The sequence below is a fragment of the Herpailurus yagouaroundi genome, unplaced genomic scaffold, assembly GCF_014898765.1.
Source record: "Herpailurus yagouaroundi ecotype Mexico unplaced genomic scaffold, PumYag 140, whole genome shotgun sequence".
Lineage (NCBI taxonomy): Eukaryota > Metazoa > Chordata > Mammalia > Carnivora > Felidae > Herpailurus > Herpailurus yagouaroundi.
The window spans coordinates 54,894,871-54,915,934 of NW_024412395.1; the positions used below are offsets into that span (position 1 = coordinate 54,894,871).

At 44.1% G+C, this 21,064-nt stretch overlaps 1 long non-coding RNA gene across 2 annotated transcripts in view; it reads right to left on the reverse strand.

Annotated features, from left to right (window-relative positions):
• Positions 1-14,749, reverse strand: part of LOC121030717 (uncharacterized) — a 35,536-nt gene extending 20,787 nt beyond the window's left edge. For both annotated transcript variants that reach the window (XR_005790378.1, XR_005790377.1), the window contains exon 1: positions 13,899-14,749. This is a non-coding gene — a long non-coding RNA (uncharacterized LOC121030717). The remainder of the gene's footprint in view (positions 1-13,898) is intronic.
• Between the last annotated feature and the right edge of the window lie 6,315 nt (positions 14,750-21,064).

Here is a 21,064-nt window from a genome sequence, read left to right on the forward strand (position 1 = left end):
ACCAAGGGAAAAAGAAAAGTCCCAGATGCAGATGCAGCATTTTCTAACAAGAACGCAGTTCCTTTTCTAAGACACACATCCACCCAATGAGCACGTGTTGAGTTCTTGCCTTGTGTCAGATAGTTGTAGACTCTGGGAATGACATGGAATTCCTGCCCCAAAGGTGCTTTCACTCTGCTAGACGGTGGGTGGGCTGTGTAGACAACAAACAAATAAGCAGGGGGAGAAAAGGATGATTTCCTGTGGTGATAAGTGGTCTTGAAAGATAATTTGTGCTTGGGGGCGGTGGGGGGGGGGGGGTTGTGTGATCAGAGAGGACTTTTCTGAGGAAGTGATATTGGAATTGATATGAAGGAGCCAGTCAGGGAGAAGAGCCAGGTCAAGAACATTCTAGATAATCAAAATTGCCTCTGCAAAAGGCCCTAAATAGGAACACATGGCACATTTGAGGAACAGAAAGAAGACCACTGTGGCATGACGAAGAGTTTTACAACACAAACTTGTTTTCTATTTGCTGCAAGGCCACTGCCTTAGAGTTTCATCTTTGGTTTCTAGACACTCCACACCCCTTCTAGACCCTTCTCTCATCTCTTTTCTGTCTCCCTCCAGACCAGCTGCAGTAAGAAGTGAGACCAGTAGCTATCAATCCCATCTGGGAGTTGCGGAGGGACTAGAACCAGTTGAGTCTTTGTAGAAACCAAATGGGGAGGAAGTCCTGGGGCCAGCCTGGCTCCTTTTTTCAGGTCCATAATTCTTAACCACTTTTGAACTATGAACCCCTTTAGTCACCTGATACAAGCTGTGAAAAAATACAAGTATATGAAAAAATTACCTTATAAACAGCAGATTAGCCTATGAATACAAGTCTTATGACCATTGTATCTTCCATAGAGATATATCCATATATGACAAAATGTAACCATAATGATAATAAAAATACATTTGCACAGTGTTTTTTACTGTGCAAATTTCCACTTAACATCCTTTTGTCCCATTGACATCCTTGACACATAGGTAGGAAAGGCATTTGTTGTCCCATTTTGCAGATGAGGACACAGTAATAGAAGGCTAAGCAGCATGTGTGCAATAATAGGGCCAGTTGGCTGTAGCTTTGGGACAAGAACCAAGGTCTTGTCACTCCAAGGTCCAGGCTCTCCAAGAACAGGTCATGCAGTGACCATCTTGACTTCTCTTTGACTTCTCTCCCCATGCCCTTACCCCAGGGCCTGGAGACACTCACAGCAAAGACAATCTTTACACATACAACTCGGCCCACATTGCCCTCCTGGTGAGGAATCATATGGATATGATTCTTCCATAGTGATATGGAAGAAGTGATATTTTCTAACACAGGCAAAGAGGCACCGAGTCTGATTATAGAAGTCAAAATTGTGTGGATGGAGGGGAACTTCCCACTGGGGCTTCCTTTTGGCCAGTTAAACTTAGCGAGTCATTTCCTTTTTCTTCTGAAGACTTACAGCATTTCCTCCTACAGTCCCACAGAAATGAATCTAAAGGAGTGCCACCTAGTGGCCCGGACTCTAAGGATCACCGATTATTTTCCCCTCACCATCCCACCCCCACTCCATGGGGCCACCTTGCTGATCAGAAAATTGGACCCATGCCTCTTACTATCCACCAGGTTAACCACCTGGTGTTTAGAACAGTGTCTAAGTATCTGTAACTCTCTCCAACCAGGATTCCTTGGGTCAAAAGGAGGCAATGTGGACCTCCTGAAAGAGAAACAGGTGAAAACCCATCAGCCTGGTTCAGCTCCGGCCTTCATCACCTCCTTGGCAGAAGGGAAAAGAAGTCTCACTACTGTGCCTCACAGAACAGAGAGAATTAGGATATCAGGATAAATGGAAACCCAGTCCAAATGCAGCCCACCTCCCAAATAATGCTTTCTAATGAAAAATAAAATATCCAGATGCAGTAAAAGAAAATATTAGTAAATTCAGCAGCAGTTTTTAAAACCCTCCTTGGGGCACCTGGCTGGTTCAATTGGTAGGGTGTGTGACTCTTGATCTTGGGGTTGTGAGATGAGCCTCATGTTGGGTGTGATTACTTGAAAATCAATCTTTAAAAAAATTATTTTAATAAAAAGAACCCCAAACCCAGCAAGTCAAAACCACAATGAGATATCACCTCACACTTGTCAGAATGGCTAAAATTAATAACTCAGGCAATAACAGATGTTAGCGAGGATGCAGAGAAAGGGGAATCCTCTTACACTGTTGGTGGGAATGCAAACTGGTATAGCCACCATGGAAAACAATATGGAGGATCCCCAAAAAGTTAAAAATAGAACTACCCTAGGATCCAGCAATTGCACTAGGATTTATTTAGCCAAAGGATACAAAAACACAAATTTGAAGGAGGACATGCACCCTGATGTTTATAGCAGCATTATCGACAATAGCCAAACTATGGTAAGAGCCCAAGTGTCCATTGACTTATGAATGGATAAAGAAGGTATGGTGTATATATACAATGGAATATTACTCAGCCATCAGAAAGAATGAAATCTTGCCATTGCAATGACACGGATGGAGATAGAGTGTATTATGCTAAGTGAAATAAGTCAGAGTAAAACAAATACCATATGATTTCACTCATAAGTGGAATTTAGGAAACGAAGTAGATGAACATAGAGGAAGGGGGAAAAAGAGAAAGGGAAGCAAACCATAAGAGGCTCTTAATGATAGAGAACAAGCTGAGGGTTGATGCAGGGAGGTCGGTGGGGGATGGGCTAAATGGGTGATGGGAATTAAGGAGGGCACTTATTATGATGAGCACTGGGTATTATATGTAAGTGATGAATCACCAAATTCTACTCCTGAAACCAATATTACACTATATGTTAACTAACTAGAATTTAAACTAAAATTTGGAAAACAAACAAACAAACAAACAAAGAAACAAACTCCTGCTCTATGGCAAAAAAAAAAAAAAAAATAGCATGGTGAAAGAAAAACTTTGCAGCATTTATCACAGATACAGGCTAATCTGTAATATTAGGAATATAAAGAGCATTAAAATATTAAGAAAAAGAGGCCAAAATAAAGGCCATCTATGAAAAACCTGCAGCTAACATTATACTCAATGCTAAAAAATAGAGCTTTTCCCCTAAGAGCAAGAACAAGACAAGGATATCCACTCTTACCACTTTTATTCAATGTAGTACTAGAAGTCCTAGCCACAGCAATCAGGTAAGAAAAAGAAATAAAATGCACCCAAAATGGTTATGGAAGAAGTAAAACTTTCACTATTTGCAAATGACATGATACTGTATATAGACAACCCTATAGACTCCACCAAAAGACTACAAGAACTGATAAATAAATTCAGTACTGTTGCAAGATACAAAATCAATATACAGAAATCTGTTGCATTTCCGTACACTTACAGTGAAATTGCAGAAAGAGAAATTCAGAAAACAATCCCATTTATAATTGCACCAAAAATAATAAAACACTTAGGAATTAACTTAACCAAGGAGGTGAAAGGCCTATATTCTGAAAACTATAAAACACTGATGAAAGAAACTGAAGAGGACACAAACAAATGGAAAGATATCCCACACTCATGGATTGGAAGAACAAATATTGTTAAAATGTCCATACTACCCAAAGCAATTTACAGACTTAATGCAATCCCTACCTAATACTAACAGAATTTTTCACAGAACTAGAACAAATAATCCTAAAATTTGTATGGAACCACAAAAGACCATTGAATAGACAAAGCAATCTTGAAGAATCAAGCCCAGATATCAAGATATACTACAAAGCTATAGTAATCAAAACAGTATGGTACTGGCACAAAAATAGACACATAGAGGCACGTGGATGGTTCAGTTAAGTGTCCAGCTCTTGGTTTCAGCTCAGGTCATGATCTCACAATTAGTGGGATTGAGCCCCGCATCGGGCTCCACACTGATAGCACAGTGCCTGCTTGGGATCCTCTCTCACCCTGTCTCCCAATCCGTCCCCTGTGCGCATGTGCTCTCTCTTTCTCTCTCTCAAATAAACTTAAAAAAATAGACACATAGATCAATGGAACAGAGCAGAGAGCCCAGAAATAAACCCACAATTATATGGTTAATTAGTCTTCGACAAAGGAGGCAAAAATATGCAATGGGAAAAAGACAGTCTCTTAAACAAGTGGTTCTGGGACAACTGGACAGCCACATGCAAAAGAATGAAACTAACCATTTTCTCACACCCTACACACACACACACAGACACACACACACACAACAAAACCTCAAAATGGATTATGGAGTTAAATATGAAATATGAAACATGAAACCATAAATATCCTCGGGAGCAGAAGAACTTCTCTGACATCAGCCATAGCAATATTTTTCTAGATATGTCTCCTGAGGTAAGGGAAACAAAAGCAAAAATAAACTATTGGGACTACATCAAAATAAAAAGCTTCTGCACAGCAAAGAAAACAATCAAGAAAACAAAAAGACAGGGACAATACCTGGCTGGCTCAGTTAGTGGAGCATACAACTCTTGATTTGAGGGTTGTAGGTTTGAGCCACCCTGTCCCATTGGGTATAGAGATTACTTAGAAATAAAATCTCTCTTAAAAAAAAAAAAAGAACCTGCTGAATGGAAGAAGATATTTCCAAATGACATATCTGAAAAAGAGTTATATCAAAAATATATAAAGAACTTACACAACTCAACACCAAGAAAACAAATAATCCAATAAAAAAATAGAAGACATGAACAGACATTTCTCCAAAGAGAAATAGCCAACAGACACAGGAAAAGGTGCTCAACATCACTCTTCATCAGGGAAATGAAAATCAAAACCACCATGAGATGCCACCTCACACCTGTCAGAATAGCTAACATCAAAAACACAAGAAACAGGGGCACCTGGGTGGCTTAGTTGGTTGAGCGGCCGACTTCGGCTCAGGTCGTGATCTCACGGTTTTGAGTTCAAGCCCTGCGTCAGGCTCTGTGCTGACAGCTTGGAGCCTGAAGCCTGTCTCGGATTCTGTGTCTCCCTCTCCCTCCACTCACGCTTTGTCTCACTGTCTCTGAAAAATGAATAAACTTAAAAAAATTTAAAAAACACACACACACAAGAAACAGCAAGTCTTGGTAAGGATGTGGAGAAAAAGGAACCACTGTTGGTGGGAATGCAAACAGGCGCAGTTTCTAAGGAAAACAGTACGGAGGTTTCTCAATAAATTAAAAATAGAATTACCATATGATCCACTAATTCTAGGTATTTAAACAAAGAATATTTAAAAAACACTAATTTGAAGGGATACATGCAGCCCTATGTTTACATTGTTACTATTACAGCATTATTTGCAATAGTCAAATTACAAAAGCAGCCCAGTGTCCATCAATAGATGAATGAAGAAAATGTGGTACATATATTCACAATGGAATATTAGTCAGCCATAAAAAAGGATGAAATCTTGCCATTTGCAACAACATGGATGGATCTAGAGGGCATAATTCTAAGTGAAATAAGTCAGAGAAAGACAAATACCACATGATTTCACTTATCTGTGGAACCTAAGAAACAGAGAAAAAAAGAGACAAACCAAAAAACAGACTCATAACTATAGAGAACGAACTGATGGTTACTAGAGGGAAGGTGGGGGGGATGTAGATGAGTCTTAAAAATATGAAAAGATGGGAGGCACCTGACTGGCTCAGTCAGAAGAGCATGTGACTCTTTTTTTTTTTTAATTTTTTTTAACGTTTATTTATTTTTGAGACAGAGAGAGACAGAGCATGAACGGGGGAGGGGCAGAGAGAGAGGGAGACACAGAATCAGAAGCAGGCTCCAGGCTCTGAGCCATCAGCCCAGTGAGCATGTGACTCTTGATCTTGGGGTCATGAGTTTGAGCTCCACATTTGGTGTAGAGATGACTTAAAAAATAAAAAAATTAAAAAAAAGAGATGTATACTTAAAAAAATTTTTAATAAAAATATGAAAATATATTCAGCTTCTGGGGCACCTGGGTAGCTCAGTTAGTTAAACATCCAACTTCAGCTCAAATCACGATCTCATGGTTTGTGAGTTCGAGCCCTACGTTGGGCTCTGTGCTGACAGAGCCTGCTTTGCATGTTCTGTATCCTTCTCTCTCTGCCCCTCTCTCACTCTCTCTCTCTCTCAAAAGTAAATAAATAAACATTAAAAAAAGATATTCAGCTTCACTCATAATGATATAAAGCATATTAGAGCTACATTGACATATTAGTGTTTATCAAATTATCAAAAATTCAGAAGTTTGGTAATATACTCTGTTGGCAAGGCTGTAAGGAAAAGGACATTCTCCGCGTGCCTGGCTGACTCAGGCAGTAGGGCATGTGACTCTTGATCTCTTGTGAGTTCAAGCCCCGCATCAGGCATGGAGCCTGCTTAAAAGTAGGGGGATCCTCATAATCATTGGTGGGAGAGCAGAATGGTACGACCTCTAGGGAGAGAATCTGGAAGGCCTAGCAAGACTACCTATGCATTTACCCTTTGATCCAGCAATTCGAATTCCAGGGATTCACCCTGAAAGTGCAGTGCCACAAACCTAAAACAGTATTTTTATAAGGTTCTTCACTGCGAGACATTATTTATAATAACAAAATATTAGAAACAACATAAATGCTGACCCATCAGGATACTAACTGAATAAACTATGAGGAATTCACACAATGGAGTAAATATAAAGCCAAAAAAGGATTGAGGAATATTTCTATGAATTAATATGTGGTGATTTCTAAGATATATTAAGAGAAAAGATAAAGGTGTTCAATACTGTGATATGGCATCTTCCTTTTTTTTTTTTTTTTAAGTAATCCCTACACCAATTGTGGGGCTCAAACTCATGATCCTGAGATCAAGACTGGCATGCTCTACCAACGGAGCCAGCCAGGCACCCCTATCATGTTACATTTTGCATAAGAAAAAAAACACAGGAAGAATAAACCAGAAACTAATAAAAACATTGCCTATCGTGGATGGGTGGGAATGGAGTGGAAGGAACTTAAGGATGGGGATAAGACTTCTGAATGTACATTTTTATATATAGTTTTGACTTTTAAACCTTATGAAACTTTTGTAACTTTAACCCTGTAAGTTAACCCTGTACATTCAGGGGCACCTGGCCGGCTTAGCTGGTGGAGCATGGGACTCTTGATCTTGGGGTGGGGGTTCGAGCCCCATGTTGAGTGTAGAGATTACTTAAAAAAATAAAATCTTTAAAAAATAAATTGTTTTCGAAGATTTGAAGAAAGCAAACCCTAAAACTAAATGCAAATAGAAACAAAGAAATCTGACTGTATATCAAATTGATAATGGAACCACACACACACACACACACACACACAGAGTTCATTTCAATGCTTTGTAAATACTGTCCGTGTATACCTTTAGTGGGATCATTCTAAGAACAGACAGAACTGCAAAGAAGTCTTGAATTTTTTTCTTAGAAGGCTTCTTTGAAATGGTATTGGAGTAGTAATTCTGAAACTATTTTGAGTACATTGTAGGATAGAGCAAATGAAATACATTGATGCGATTGGGAATCAGGTTCTCACTGTGGAGGAAGAGAGATACAGACATGGAATGGGAATGGAAGGAAGAACTCTATGGAGCTGGATTTGAATTGAAATAAATTTCTTTAAAAACTTTTTTTAGGGGTGCCTGGATGGCTCAGTTGGTTAAGTCTCCGACTTCTGTTCAGGTCATGATCTCATGGTTTGTGAGTTAGTGCCCCGAGTCGGGCTCTGTGCTGACAGCTCAGAGCCTGGAGCCTCCTTCTGATTCTGTGTCTCCCTCTCTCTCTGCCCCTCCCCCACTCGTGTTCTGTCTCTGTCTCTCTCAAAAATAAGCAAACATTAAAAAAATTTTTTAATTAAAAAATCTTTAAATACAGTTTTTAGCTTTGTCCACTAAAGGGGTCTATTAGCAATGATATTCCAGTTGCACTATTCTAGTGGCCAAAACTTGTTTCTGAATGCCATTCTCCACTAAAAGAAACCTTGGAGAGACGGCTGATTCCAGGTCTGGGGCAGGGAAAGTACAGAGTGAGCCAGAAAGTAAGAAAGTGCACAAAGACTGATGCGAATGTATGGGAAGGAGCTCAGCTTGAAGGAACTTCTACTGACCAAATTTGGGATAATTAGTCTATCAGAAAGAAGCTATTATAGTCGATTATTTCACTCAGGTGGCTGTTGGCAGCCTCAGCAGATTCACATCCAAGATCACTCCTGTGGGCCTCTCCACGCAGCTGCCTCACAGCACAGCAGCCGGCTTCCCTCAGGACAAGTGAGGCAAACAGAGAGCTCCCGAAATGAAAACCACCATCTTTTTATAACCTAATTTCGGGGGTGACATTCTATATCTCCCGCCATGTTCCAGTCTTTAGAAGTGAGTCACTAAGTCTAGCCTGCACTCAAGGGGAGGGAGACAAACAGGATATGAATTCCCGGAGCTGGGGACAATTGGGGCCATCCTGGAGGCTGCCTACCAAGTAATCAAACATAATGACATCACCTATAATGGGACAGACTGACATTACATGCCTCCCGAAATAACGGAGTGGTAAATACACAAGGTCACCTATGTAGCATTCCTGGGAAGAAAAGTAAGGGAACAGAGAAATCCAGAACGTGGGACACTCTATAAGAAAATTAGTCCGGGGGCACCTGGCTGGTTCAATTGGCAAGGCATACCACTCTTGATCTGAGGGTCAAGAGTTCAAGCCCCATATTGCATGTAGAGCTTACATGAAAAAACAATTTTATCTTTTTTTTTCTTTAACGTTTATTATTGGGAGACAGAGACAGAGCATGAGCAGGGGAGGGGCAGAGAGAGAGGGAGACACAGAATCTGAAGCAGGTTCCAGGCTCTGAGCTGTCAGCACAGAGTCCGATGTGGGGCCTGAACTCACAAACCATGAGATCGCGACCTGAGTCGGATGCTTAACTGACTGAGCCACCCAGGCGCCCCAATTTTTTTTTAATTTTAAGAAAATTAGTCTAAATTCAAAAATATCAGGATCATGAAAAAGAAGAAAACGTCAAACTGAGGTTACAGGAGACTAAGGAGAAAAGATAACTCAATGAAATCTGTGATCCTTCAACAGATCCTGATGAAATCAAAAACAGCTATAAAATGCTGTTTCTGAACTAATTAGGGGATTTGGATAAAGACTATACTTTAATGATCAAGTATATGTGAAATTCGTAGGTGTGATCCTGGTGCTGTAGTTATGGAGGCAAATCTAACAGAAACATGCTGACATATTTAGAAGTCAAGTGCCATAAATATCTGCAAGGTAAGCAGTTTAGCAAAAAAGCCAAAAACCGAAAAACCCCAACCCCCTAACAGAAATACCTGTATAAGGGCACATGAGTATTTGCCATATGAAAGATACACTCATGTTCCTTCTCCTACTCTTTCAACTTTCCTCCAGGTTTGAAGTCTTGCACATAAAAGTTTACAAAGGTGGGAGGCACGGGTTGGTTACCAGGACCCTTGGTATTTGCCAGGCCATCCTGGAGATTCCAAGGAACCCATCAGGGCCATAAAGGTCTCTTTGTGGTGCTCAGTGTACATGCTGGGGATTCTGTGAGTCAGCCCTCACTCCATCGTGCAGGGTCCAAAGATGATGGTGGGGGGGGGGGGGGGAGTCAACCCTGAAATGTAATCCTTGCTCTGTCTCTTCCTGGCTGTGTGTCTTGAGGCAAGTTACTAAATGCCTCTGACCTCATTTGTAAAAAGAGAGATCAGGGCCCCGAGATCAAGAGCCGTATGCTCTTCTGACTGAGCCAGCCGGGTGCCTCCCATCTTTTGTGATGTGCTCAATAAATAATACTTCCCAATCCCACCTCCCAAACTGCCAAATCATTCATTCAACAACCATGCATTGTTACTCCCTGCAAGGGCAAGGGGTATACATGTGAATTCAGTTACTCCAGGGAACTCGTGATCAAACGGGGGGGGGGGGTGGAATACACTGGTAAATTCTAAAAGTGCTAAGGCTGTGACAGAAACACTGGCGTCTGGAGGGGGAGGGGCTGCCCCGGAGGTGGGCCTGGTGGCCTGAGTGGGGGATGAGGGAGGAGAGGGAGCCGCACTGAGAGGCCCCAGGGACAAAGGCAGAGAAGACTGGAAGAGAGTCTGGCAGAGTGGACAGGGCCAGGTCAGGACACTGGTTGGGGAGGCCACGGGAGCAGTGTGGGCCCTGGTCTCAGAAGTAATGGGGCGCAGTAGGCCGCGATGTTTGGTTCAGAAAACATGCCAGGGCTCAGCTATCTGAGGTTGGTTTTAAAACACTGGAGGGAGGAGAGCTCTCCAATAAAAAGGAAAAAAAAATTTAATAAAAAAACACTCGAATTAATAAACAAATAGAAGGAAGTAACAGACCCTAAGCTTTCCCCTGTTGCCCTCCTCCCTGAAGGGGAGGAGGGAGGCACGGATGGGGGACGAGGTCTGGCAATAGGGCCTGCTTCTGTGAAGGGAGAGAGGGACTACCAAAGAGTAAGTAAGGCTCATCTATCACCTGCTGTCACCATCTCCTCATCCAGTTTCTGTCCCCACGCACATAAAACTATGAGGTCCACCCACCACCCCATCTCTGCTTTCCAAATCACGTATTTCTGGAATGCATTAATTTTTTTCCCCTTGCTGGGGAGGCACGGAGGCCCCCCACCCTGTGCCAGCACACCAGGCACTGAGAACTCCGGGGTCCCTGCCCCAGCGGGCCCCCCAGGGCCCCGCTGCTGGGCTGAAGGGGTGGCCGAGGCGGCTGGGCGGGAGCGCTGAGCCTGGCTGGGTACGCAGACGCAGAAGGAAGCTTCTCGCCTAATTCCAAATCATTTTTCTAAGAACAAAAACTATGTACAAATGAATATTTCCATCTTTATTTCAAATTCTAGGTTTCAACTGCAATATTAATGCTACTCCACAGTGTAATTTACTTGTAATAATATATCATTATTTCCATTTTACAGTTCTCTTCTTAAAGTAGTAAAGCAAATGTTTAAAACAGCACAAATCCGCAGCCCCACAATTCTCCATTCAGGCTCCGAATTTGTGCTCTCCTTTCAGAATTGCACATAATTGAAAACAATGAAAACCCCCGATGTGCTAAATGCTCTAGTCATTAAAGCATTTTTTTACTTTGGAATAAAAGACGATTCTTGTGGTTAGAGTTATTATTTATTTATTTATTTTTAGAAGCCCCAAACAAGCTGCTTCCTGTTCCCAGACTGACATCTGCTGGGGATGTCAGGCTGACCGGCTTCCCCGGGCAGGCCCGCAGCCGGCTGCCACTCCTCCCAGCCGCGGGGGGGGGGTGGGGGGGGTGGGCAGGGGACCGCACCAGGCGGCCAGGGCCCACCGGCAGTCCAGGGCCAAAATGGCCTCTGCGGGCCAGTATCCAGGGTCGGCAACCTGCCCCAGGTAGCCAGTTTCTCTCCTGCTTCCAGCAGCCGGGTTAAGTGCCAGAATAGCCCTGGCTTGGTCTCCAGTGTTGAATCAGGCAAGAGGCTGGTAGACAGGAGAGGGTTTGGGGGGCAAAATCAGGCACGTGGGCAGGATGATTGTCGTCTGCGTGCAAACAGGCCTGCAGACTCTGGAGAAGCCCACGCCGTTTCTTTGCTTTCTCTGGGACGTCTCCATGTGCATCTTTCTTTTTCTTTTTTCTTTTTTGGTACTGGTTCCTTTGCCTTTGATACAACAGCTCCCCTTTAGGCAGCCCTGGGAATCGGGAATCAGGCCCTGTAGGGGAGGGTCTCCGTCCTTTGTGAATTAGATTTCAACGCCGCCGTTGGCCTCACGGTTAACAACCAGGAACGAAGCTTCCTTTTCCACCCAGAATGAGGGGCTCCCTGCCTGTTTCCCGATTTGTAGGAAGCCTGGTCTCCTCCCTCTCCTCCACAGTTTAAATCACCGAGCCGGTGGGGGTGGGGACCTGAGGGGCTGGGGCAACAGAGGGTTCTTTTCTCTCTCCTGGAGAGATCTTCCAGCCCCTTTATGATCTGTGTCTCTGGCTCTGAGCTCTGGCTTCCGGCCCCATGAAGGACATTTCCCGTAAGGTGACTTAGGCCCCCTCAAAGTCAGCATCCTGCCCCATCCAGACCTCTAACACACCTCCTACATACCCCGGCCCTGCCCCAGCATCTCCAGTGGGGACTTTGAGCCCTCCCACCCTCCCATATCTGTCCTACATCTGTCCCTTCATGACCACCAACATTTCCTCCCCCCTGCCCGACTTCTTCTACTCCTGCCAAACTGCTCACCTCTACACCAGGATGAAGGCACCCCCAAACCCACTTACACACCTCTAATCAAACCTCATCGTCTACAGAAAAAGCCCAAGGCCCTTGGCCTGACCCAGCCCAGACCCAGCCAAGATTTCCCAAGGCCCAGAGCGGCCCTGGGATGACTTCAGGCAGGATGACAGGGAGGCATTCGAAGATGGGGTGCCTACGTGAGAACAGTGAGTTTGCTTTTTACCCTCATTTCTCAGTGTCAAGGAAAAAGTCCGGTTTGGTGTTAGTCACCTTGTTTGTTCGCTCATTTTATAAACTTTTAACTTAGAATCGTTTTCGATTTCCAGAGAAGCTGCAAGAATATCACACGGAGCTCCTGGACTCCCTGCTCCCAGTTCTCCCACGGTTAACGTTGCCAGGGGAGGCTGTCAACACCTCCCTGTGACTCTCCCTTTCAACAAGAGCCCTTCTGCAGCCACAGCAGGGAGGGTGAGCTGGACGCTAATCACATTGCTTCGTTTGCAATGAATATATTTTCTGTTACCTTTTATGTCCAGCAAGTGATACTACTCACCCACATTCTGAATTCCAAAAAGCTCTGAAGAAAATGAAAGGTTTTTTTTGCAAGTTTGGAGCCAAAGCTGATTTGAGGCAATCTATAAATAGTCTTTATGCTGCTTGGTGTAAATATTCATACATTTCTCTGCAGAAATATTCATTCATTCTTTGGCCCTCTGGGGATGTTAAGTGATGTTGCATATATGCACTGTATCACCTTTTGAAATCAGAAAAAAAAAAAAATGTGAATTCTGGAACACATCTGGCACCGGGGGCTTATCGTGGGCTTACCATTTACGGTTACGATATAAAGTTTCTTTTGAAAACAAATTTATGTAAAAAGAGCAAGTCATTTCAAGAGAAACAGTAAGTAAGTTGTAAGTACAGGTGACCTGTACTTTTAAGTTCCTCTTTCACTTTTTCCTACCTCCTCACAGAAGCATACGACTGGCGCTAAACAGAAAACAAAGAATCTGCAAGGCCTTCAAGATCTGGTCCAAACACCCCAGGTGGTCTTCATCTGTGCTCTGGCCCCACTCTCCCCACCACCCCCCAGCCTTATCTCAGTGCCCTCAACATGCCAGACTTACTCAGGCCTCCAGTCCTCACACGGTCTGTTCCATCCCCTCTCCCCACCTCTTTCCCTGGCAAACTCCCTGCCCTTCTACCAAACTCAGCCCAGATGCCACCTTGTGCAGGAAGCCTTTCCTGGTTGCACCCGGTCTTGATTTGGTGCCATCGTGTGTGGTCCCAGGGGACATAGTACCCCGGGGAAGGAAGCAGTCTTAGTTTGACTCCAGTCTGACTCGGCCCCTCTCGGCTGGGTGGTTTGGTCACTTAATTACACTCACCAACATTAATCAGTGGGATCAGTCATGATAGCTGCTATTTGCTACCTACAAATTCATTTCATCCTCACAAGCCTGAGACAGAGAAACTGTTCTGATCTCCATTTACCATACGAAGAACTGAGACCCAGAGAAGTTAAGTTCCTTTCCCAAGGTCACGGTAGGCAGGGGCGGCAGGGATTTCTTCCTCCATCCCTCTTGATCCCCACCATAGAGCAGCTAGAAATGTACTTACATCTCAGGGCTGCCGGGAGGGAAAAATGGGATAAGCTTGGCCAGGTGCTGTGCCTCATTTCACAGGCTACTTCTGGACACTGGGTACCCCAGACACAGGGCACTTATGTCCTTCTGAGGATAGCCCAACCCAAGGGCCTACAAGCTGTTGCTCTTTGCTGTTCCTCTTGGCTTTCTCATCTCCTCACTGGAATCTTCCTGCCCAAGCCCACGCTGGGTGGGGCCTCCCCACAGCTTTATGCTGTAATCAGTATTTACAACTCTGGCCTCTCCCTCTGAGCTCAGCAGAAAAAAATGTGTCTTTTATTTAGCACCCTGCACAGGATCTGAACCAAAAGAGTTTTGTAAAGAAATGCAAAGAAAAAATGATGAAGTAAACGTATGGATGGATAAATGGATGAGCAGATGGACGGATACATGGATGAAATTAACAACGAATGGCTGCATTTTTGTCCTTAGAATTTCAAACGCATTTGACATACCATGACTAAAGCAGAATGAAAAATAACATTATCCAGATAACACTCTTAAGCAGATGTACAGAGGCTGAAGAAAAAAGGAAAGAAAACAACCTGTCACATTGCATTGCGCTGTATGTCTGCATTTCTAGTAAAATAGTGTGGTAGTAACATTCGACCCTTATGATTCTCACTTGAGATAGGAAGCCGGGAAGGGGACAACTGGCATTTATGATAAAGTTAAGACACTTCGGCTGTCATTGAATAAATGTGGTGGCATAACAACACTGAGAAGTGAATCTGAGAGGGGCGCCTGCGTGGCTCGGTCGGTTGAGTGTCCAACTCTTGGTTTCGGCTCAGGTCATGATCTCGTGGTTCATGGGTTTGAGCCCCACTTAGGCTCTGTGCTGACAGCACGGAGCCTGCTTGGGATTCTTCCTCTCTCCCTGGCTCTCTGCCCCGCCCCCACTCGTGCTGTCTCTCTCTCTCTCTCAAAATAAACAAATAAACTTAAAAAAAAAAAAAAAAAGCATATCTGAGGCAAGATCTTGAAAGGGGCCAGGCCACGCAGGCCCAGCTGTGATGACAGCCACCCTTGAGCACATGGAACAACTATGTAGATGACCAAACGTGACCCAAGACAGATGGCCTGCATTTCAAAGGTGACAAAGGGATGCAAAGTCATTGATATTCAATTTCTTAGACTACTGCCCCTTATCTGTTTTCTTCTAACTCTGGCAGTGGAAGGGTAATATATGCATTAATGAGTGCAGTTTTTAAAGGTACAAGTGTCTAATTATGGGATAAGAGGAATTACTTAGCTGCAGAGTGCAGAAAAGTCGTGAGTCCCGGAATGGCACCCTCACACACAGCAGTTTAATTTATATGCTATTTATCTCCTCACTTACACCTGCCAGAAACAATTAGCACTTGGTAATTTGTTGATCTTATCAAGGCCCTGGGATTTGTTATCATAGTTGCCACCAATATAAACGCTGTGTGAAATAAACAATTTAGAAATAGCCTGCTATTAAATCATGCCCATTTAACCGGGTTTGAATTTCTTTTAGTCTGGTGGAGTTTTCACATTTTGTCATTTCTCGATCAATATATTAATTTTCCCAAGGATTTTAAGATGCTTTCAGAACCCTATACTATCACAGTGGGAGTCAGGATCCTTTTCAAACGTGCCAGAAATCAGTGCCTGTGGAAACACAAGGGCAACCGTGAAGATACACTCTTCCGAGGTTTTCAAGAAGCCGCAAAGAACAGCAGCCTCCCCACCCCGGCCCCCACCCCCACCCCCACCCCGCTCGCCCTCAGCTGTCCCTGGGACTCCGGTAACTTGGGGTCAACCGGGATTCCGTCCGTTCCGCCCTCCCCTTCTGCGCCCACTCCAGAAGGGCGGCCGCTGTGCGGAGGAAAGCGCTCCCCCGCTGTCAGTCGCGCACTGGGGGCCCCGAGCCTTGCTGCGGCACCTCCTCAGCCCCCGGCGTGTTCTCTGTAGGCCACGTGGGATGGCACCTGCAGAGTTTCCCTGCACTGTGCCCCACAAAACTCTTCCGAAGTGACAACAGGTGTGACGGAGGGAAAGGTAGTTTTAGATACGAGCTCCTCTACTCCGTCTCTTCCAGTTACATACTCTCCTTCCCCATCTAAGCTGAAAGGGGGTCCGGTGCTCGCTGCCCTAGGGGAGGCTTCTGTTAGAATCGAAAACAAAACAACCGGGGCTTTCTGGCTTTTGTTATTCAAAACCTAAATCCTGAGGAGAATTCAGCTGATTCTCCGGCAAAGTCTGGATGAATAGAGTGGGATTTACCCCAGCCTGGAAAGTTCTTGAGCCGGAGGGAGGAGAGCAGGAGAGAGAGGAGGGGGAAGGAAAAGAGGACGGTGAGGAGGGGTGAGGAGTAGGAGGGGAAAGGAGGAGGAGGCATCACGGGAAGGGGGAATCTGGAAGAGTAGGGGAGGGAAAGGAGGGGGCTCGTGTCCGTGTGTGTTCAGCAGAGTTCAGGGAGGTGGCTGGGCAGAGCCCAGGGAGGTAGCAAAGGTCAGCAAAGTCACCTAGACCAGAGTTTGCACTCAGAAGCTTTCCAGAACCGGGCACAATGGGTGCAACAGGACTGAGAGGCAACAGGAAGTTCTGTGGACAGGGGAGCTGTGAGAGAGTGTGTCCCTCCCAAGGACAAGGCTTCCCATACCCTGAGTATCACAGGAGGGCCAGCCCAGACCTTGGACCCGGGCTGGGATTTGGGGCATCTGAGTGGTGCCTGGATGGATCAGTGAGTCAGCACCCTCCTGGCCCCTGGAGCTGGGGCACAACCCCGGGGGGTGGGAGGCTGGTGAGGCAATTTCCGGAAATTACATAGCTTCTGATACACTTGAGTCTGTGGACTAAGATTTATATCCACATCATATCTTTGGGGGATGCTTATTCACAAAATTAAACACATTTCCTTATTGTTGGACTTCTTAGAGATCTTAAAATGCTAAAAATAATACATTCTGGATCTCAGAGAATGGGATGCAATAGGTCACTTGTGTGCTGGTAAATGATCAATGACCAGCTGAAGGATCAAATCAGGGATTAAAAGCCCTGACTCATAGCATATGCCAATTTCCGTGGTGTAAATACTCTGAGGGGCCATCCCAGCCGTAGAGCTGCCTGGGATATTTTGCTGAGGTCCTTGATGCTCCCTGACCCCAGTCAGCCTCCACTCTCCACAGATCTTGGTCCAGAGGGCTGTCCACAGTCAACCTCCTACGGGCACATCTCTGCCTTGGAGATGTTTCCCAGGTTGGCTGATCTAAGACTTGTCCTTTTACGCATGTGTCATCAGTTTTAATTAAAGGAACCAGTTTCCTGTTCATTATGGTATTCCTACAGCATTGAGTTCTTTTAAGTGATTATATCTCTGCCAAGATCTGTGATGTAGCAGGCATAACATAAAGAATGAATAAAAGGCTGGATCCCAATGGTAGCCAGCCTCCAGGATGGCCACAAATGATTCCTGCGCCCTCGTATTCATGCCCTTGGGGAGGGTTGATCTATGTAATGAAGGGGAGCAAATTTTGCCATCCTAAAATATGTGTCTTTGGCAAAAGGATTATTTTGAGCTAAAGGCAACCAAAACTCAGCAGATTCAGGAAAACCTCTTTACCTCCCCCCCCGCTTCAACTGCCTAAATTTATACTGGAAAGGGGGCCTGTTTCAGGGAGACAGCTGTTACGAGAGACACCTTCTTACCCAAGAAACTTATCTACATAAAAGGACAGCTTTGTTTTCCAAACTTCTCCTGTGCCTTCCTGTGAATGGCCGTCCTCCGCTTGGTATCTCCAGACTCCGACCCCTTCCCTTACTTAGCTCTGGATGTTCTATAAGCTCCAAACACCTGGCTGACCTTTTGGGTCTCATATTTTTATGGGACTCCCGTTTGTTTGAAATTTGTTTTTCTTCTGTTAATCCATCTTATATCAATTATCAGACCAGCCCAAGAACCTAGAAGGGAAGAAGGGAAACATTTTCCACCCCTACAGTAACAAATAGGAAATCTGGGAAATGAGTGTGGGACTTCTTCAGAGGCTAGATCACAAAAGACACTGTGGTTTTTGCCTTGCCCCTTGGGTTGCTGGCTCTGGGGGAGAGCGAGCAGCATGAAGACTTTCTAGCAGCTCTGCAAACGAGTCCACGTGATTAGACACTATCTGGCCACAGTTTGCCAGCCGTGGGAGTGCTCTATCCTGGAAGCAGATCCTCTGGGTCCAGTAAGCCTTTATCTGGATGCCTGCAGCCCAGCTGAGCAGCTCCTGGGTCTCTGACCCACAGAAGCTGTGCGAGATAATGAGTGCTTATTGTTGCTTTTATGCTGCTGAGCTTGGATGTATTGTGTGATGCAGATATTTATAACTAGTAGAACACCTAATCAAGAGGAGCTCTACAACTTTTACCAGGGGAGGAAAGATGCATGTGGACATACACAAATTCGTGGAGTCAGCCAGTATATGTATAATCAGATACTGACTATTACCTGGTATGAGAAACGGGAGAGGGGAGGGAAGAGGTTATGCAGTTGAAAAACAAGGAGCCCATCTGGGAAGCTTTCAAGAGGTCGGTTTTGGAAGAAAAGGAGATTTGAAGAAAGGCAGGGCCACATTTTGGTGGCCAGGTCGGTGGGGGAGGCATCTCTCCTTTTTGGAGAAATCAGTTTCTGAAAAGTTTACACAAGCATTCTTTGCAAAATGTGAATGTCACTTGAAAATCAAGACTATCTCTTTTTTTCTTATTTTTTTTTTAACATTTATTCAGTTTTGAGAGAGAGAGCGTGCGCAAGTGGGGGAGGGGCAGAGAGAGAAGGAGACACAGAATCCAAAGCAGGCTCCAGGCTCTGAGCGGTCAGCACAGAGCCCGACACGGGGCTCGAACTCACGAACTGTGAGATCATAACCTGAGCCGAAGTCAGACACTTAACTGACTGAGCTACCCAGGTGCCCCTGAAAATCAAGACTTTAGGACAATATGAGTCAACCTGTTTTTAGTAAAGTAACTCATAAAATTGTGTTTTGCACCTTATAAAAAGTACAAAAAAAAAACTTACCAAGACACACACAAGTTGTTACCAGTTTGTTGTCTCCTACCACTTACATTGTGTGAGACATAACAGAACATTTATTTATTAGTTGGTTTAAATTGCAGAATAAAAAGATCCAGTTCTTGGTGGGTTGGTTTCCATCCTGGAAAAATGGATATAAGCTGAAATAAAGGGAATGATTTCTATTTAGTCGAAAGGAATAAACAAACAAACAAAAGCCCTTCAATCAACCAGAGAAAATTAGTACCTCTTTCCAGTCTATTGTTTTCCATTTTGCTTTGCTTTTTGTTCTTGTTTTCTTTCTTAAAAGGACGTTGAGAGCCATCGTGGAAGTCATGATGATACGGAAACACTGGCTGGAAAAGCATCCTGGTATCTTTTTCTTTTGCCTAATTCTCCTTCAAGATACTAGCTTCAAATGACATAGGGAGTTTGCTTAAATCAAATAGAAAATTAAAGCACACGAGTTAACGAGCTGGAAGAAAAAGTACTATAAAGTAAATAAACAAATATGTAAAAAAAAGTACTCAGCCTCACAATAATTAAAGAAAGACAAGCTACAAGGAGATGCAATTTCTAAAACCCTATCAGGTTGGCAAAGATGAAAAAGTTTGATAATACTCAGTAAATGAGAGGAAAGGGGAGTAAGTCAAATCACAGGATAGGGATGGGAATGCAAATTGGCACAATTTCAGAGGGCAATTTGACAACATCTAGCAAGATGTTAAATGCGCATACCCTTTGACACAGTAATTCCATCCCTGGGTATAAGTACAATTGGAGGATATCCATTGCAGCCTTGTTGGAAATCATTAAAAAAATGGAAATAGCAATGTGCACAATCGAGAGTGGCTAAATCACAAGTGATAACAAAGGCAGGGAGTGCTTGCTTGTTTTGGGATCAGCACTGTTCTAAGAGTGCTACTATGTGCAGTCACGTGATCTCATAAGACCCCTGAGACTCCATTCTCTTCCTATCATGGTACAACCATGCCATACGAACACCATCCTGCCATCCAGATCTCAGGGGGAGGTCCACCTGTGCTGACACAAAGGCCACTTATGCAATAGAAGGGATAACAGGCAATTTTAGAAGAGGTTGTCGAGCACAATCTCATTTACGATAAAGAAATAATAAAGTGTGTATATACGCTTACATTTATGCAGGAAATATCTAGAAAGATAATCCAGAAAGAGTTTACTGTGGGATCCTCAGGAGAAGTGTCCATTTTTTATTTAATATCTTCTTTATTTTTCAACTTTGTGTATGTATGTATGTATTTATTTACTTATTTACTTACTTACTTGCCTAGTACACATGTGTAGAGATTTCGCCTGGAGTTAGACAAACTGCGTAGGTGGAGGTCACAGTTTTCAAGACTGCCTTCACTTCTGACACCAACTGCTATGGAGCACTCAGTTTCGATAATCCACTGTAAGGGCTCACAGAACCCATTGCGGCTATTCTATTCATGGTTTTGGTTTCTTATACGGGAAAGGAGGCAGATGAAAGCCAGCCAAAGGAAGAGACACATAGGACAGAATCTGGGAGGGTTCCAGACATGAGACTTTCGTTGTCCTCTCCTGTGGCTTAAAGATGCATTACCCTCCTGGCACTGATGTGTGACAATGCACACGGAGAACTGCCAACCGTGGAAGCTCACACGAGCATCAGTATCCAGAGATCTTAACGGGGTTTCGTTAATTGCCCCCATGGTTGAAGTTTACAGATTGATACTACAGGATCCAAAGCCACACACTAAATTATAACTGATCTTTCTGGAGGGGCCGGTCCTTACTCTAAGATCCAGGGTGGCCATCCTATCCGTAAACAAAGACAGTCGTATCGGGGATGACACAGATTAATTCAAGAAGCTGAGGGTGAAGGCCAGACGTGTTTTTGGGCAAGGCCAAATTCTTTATTACAGATTTTTGTAATAAAAACCTGGAATAGCTATACGGTTGGTGTTCCAAATGCTTATTGGTACACAGTATAATTTCCAAGCTGTGTTTTTATGTAAGAGGACTGGTTTGCGCTGAGACTCCCTGGTCACGTGGATTCTTGTTCTGCGTTTTCTTAGATTCTATATTTGTCTACTTGGCATCCATTGGTTACAGACAGG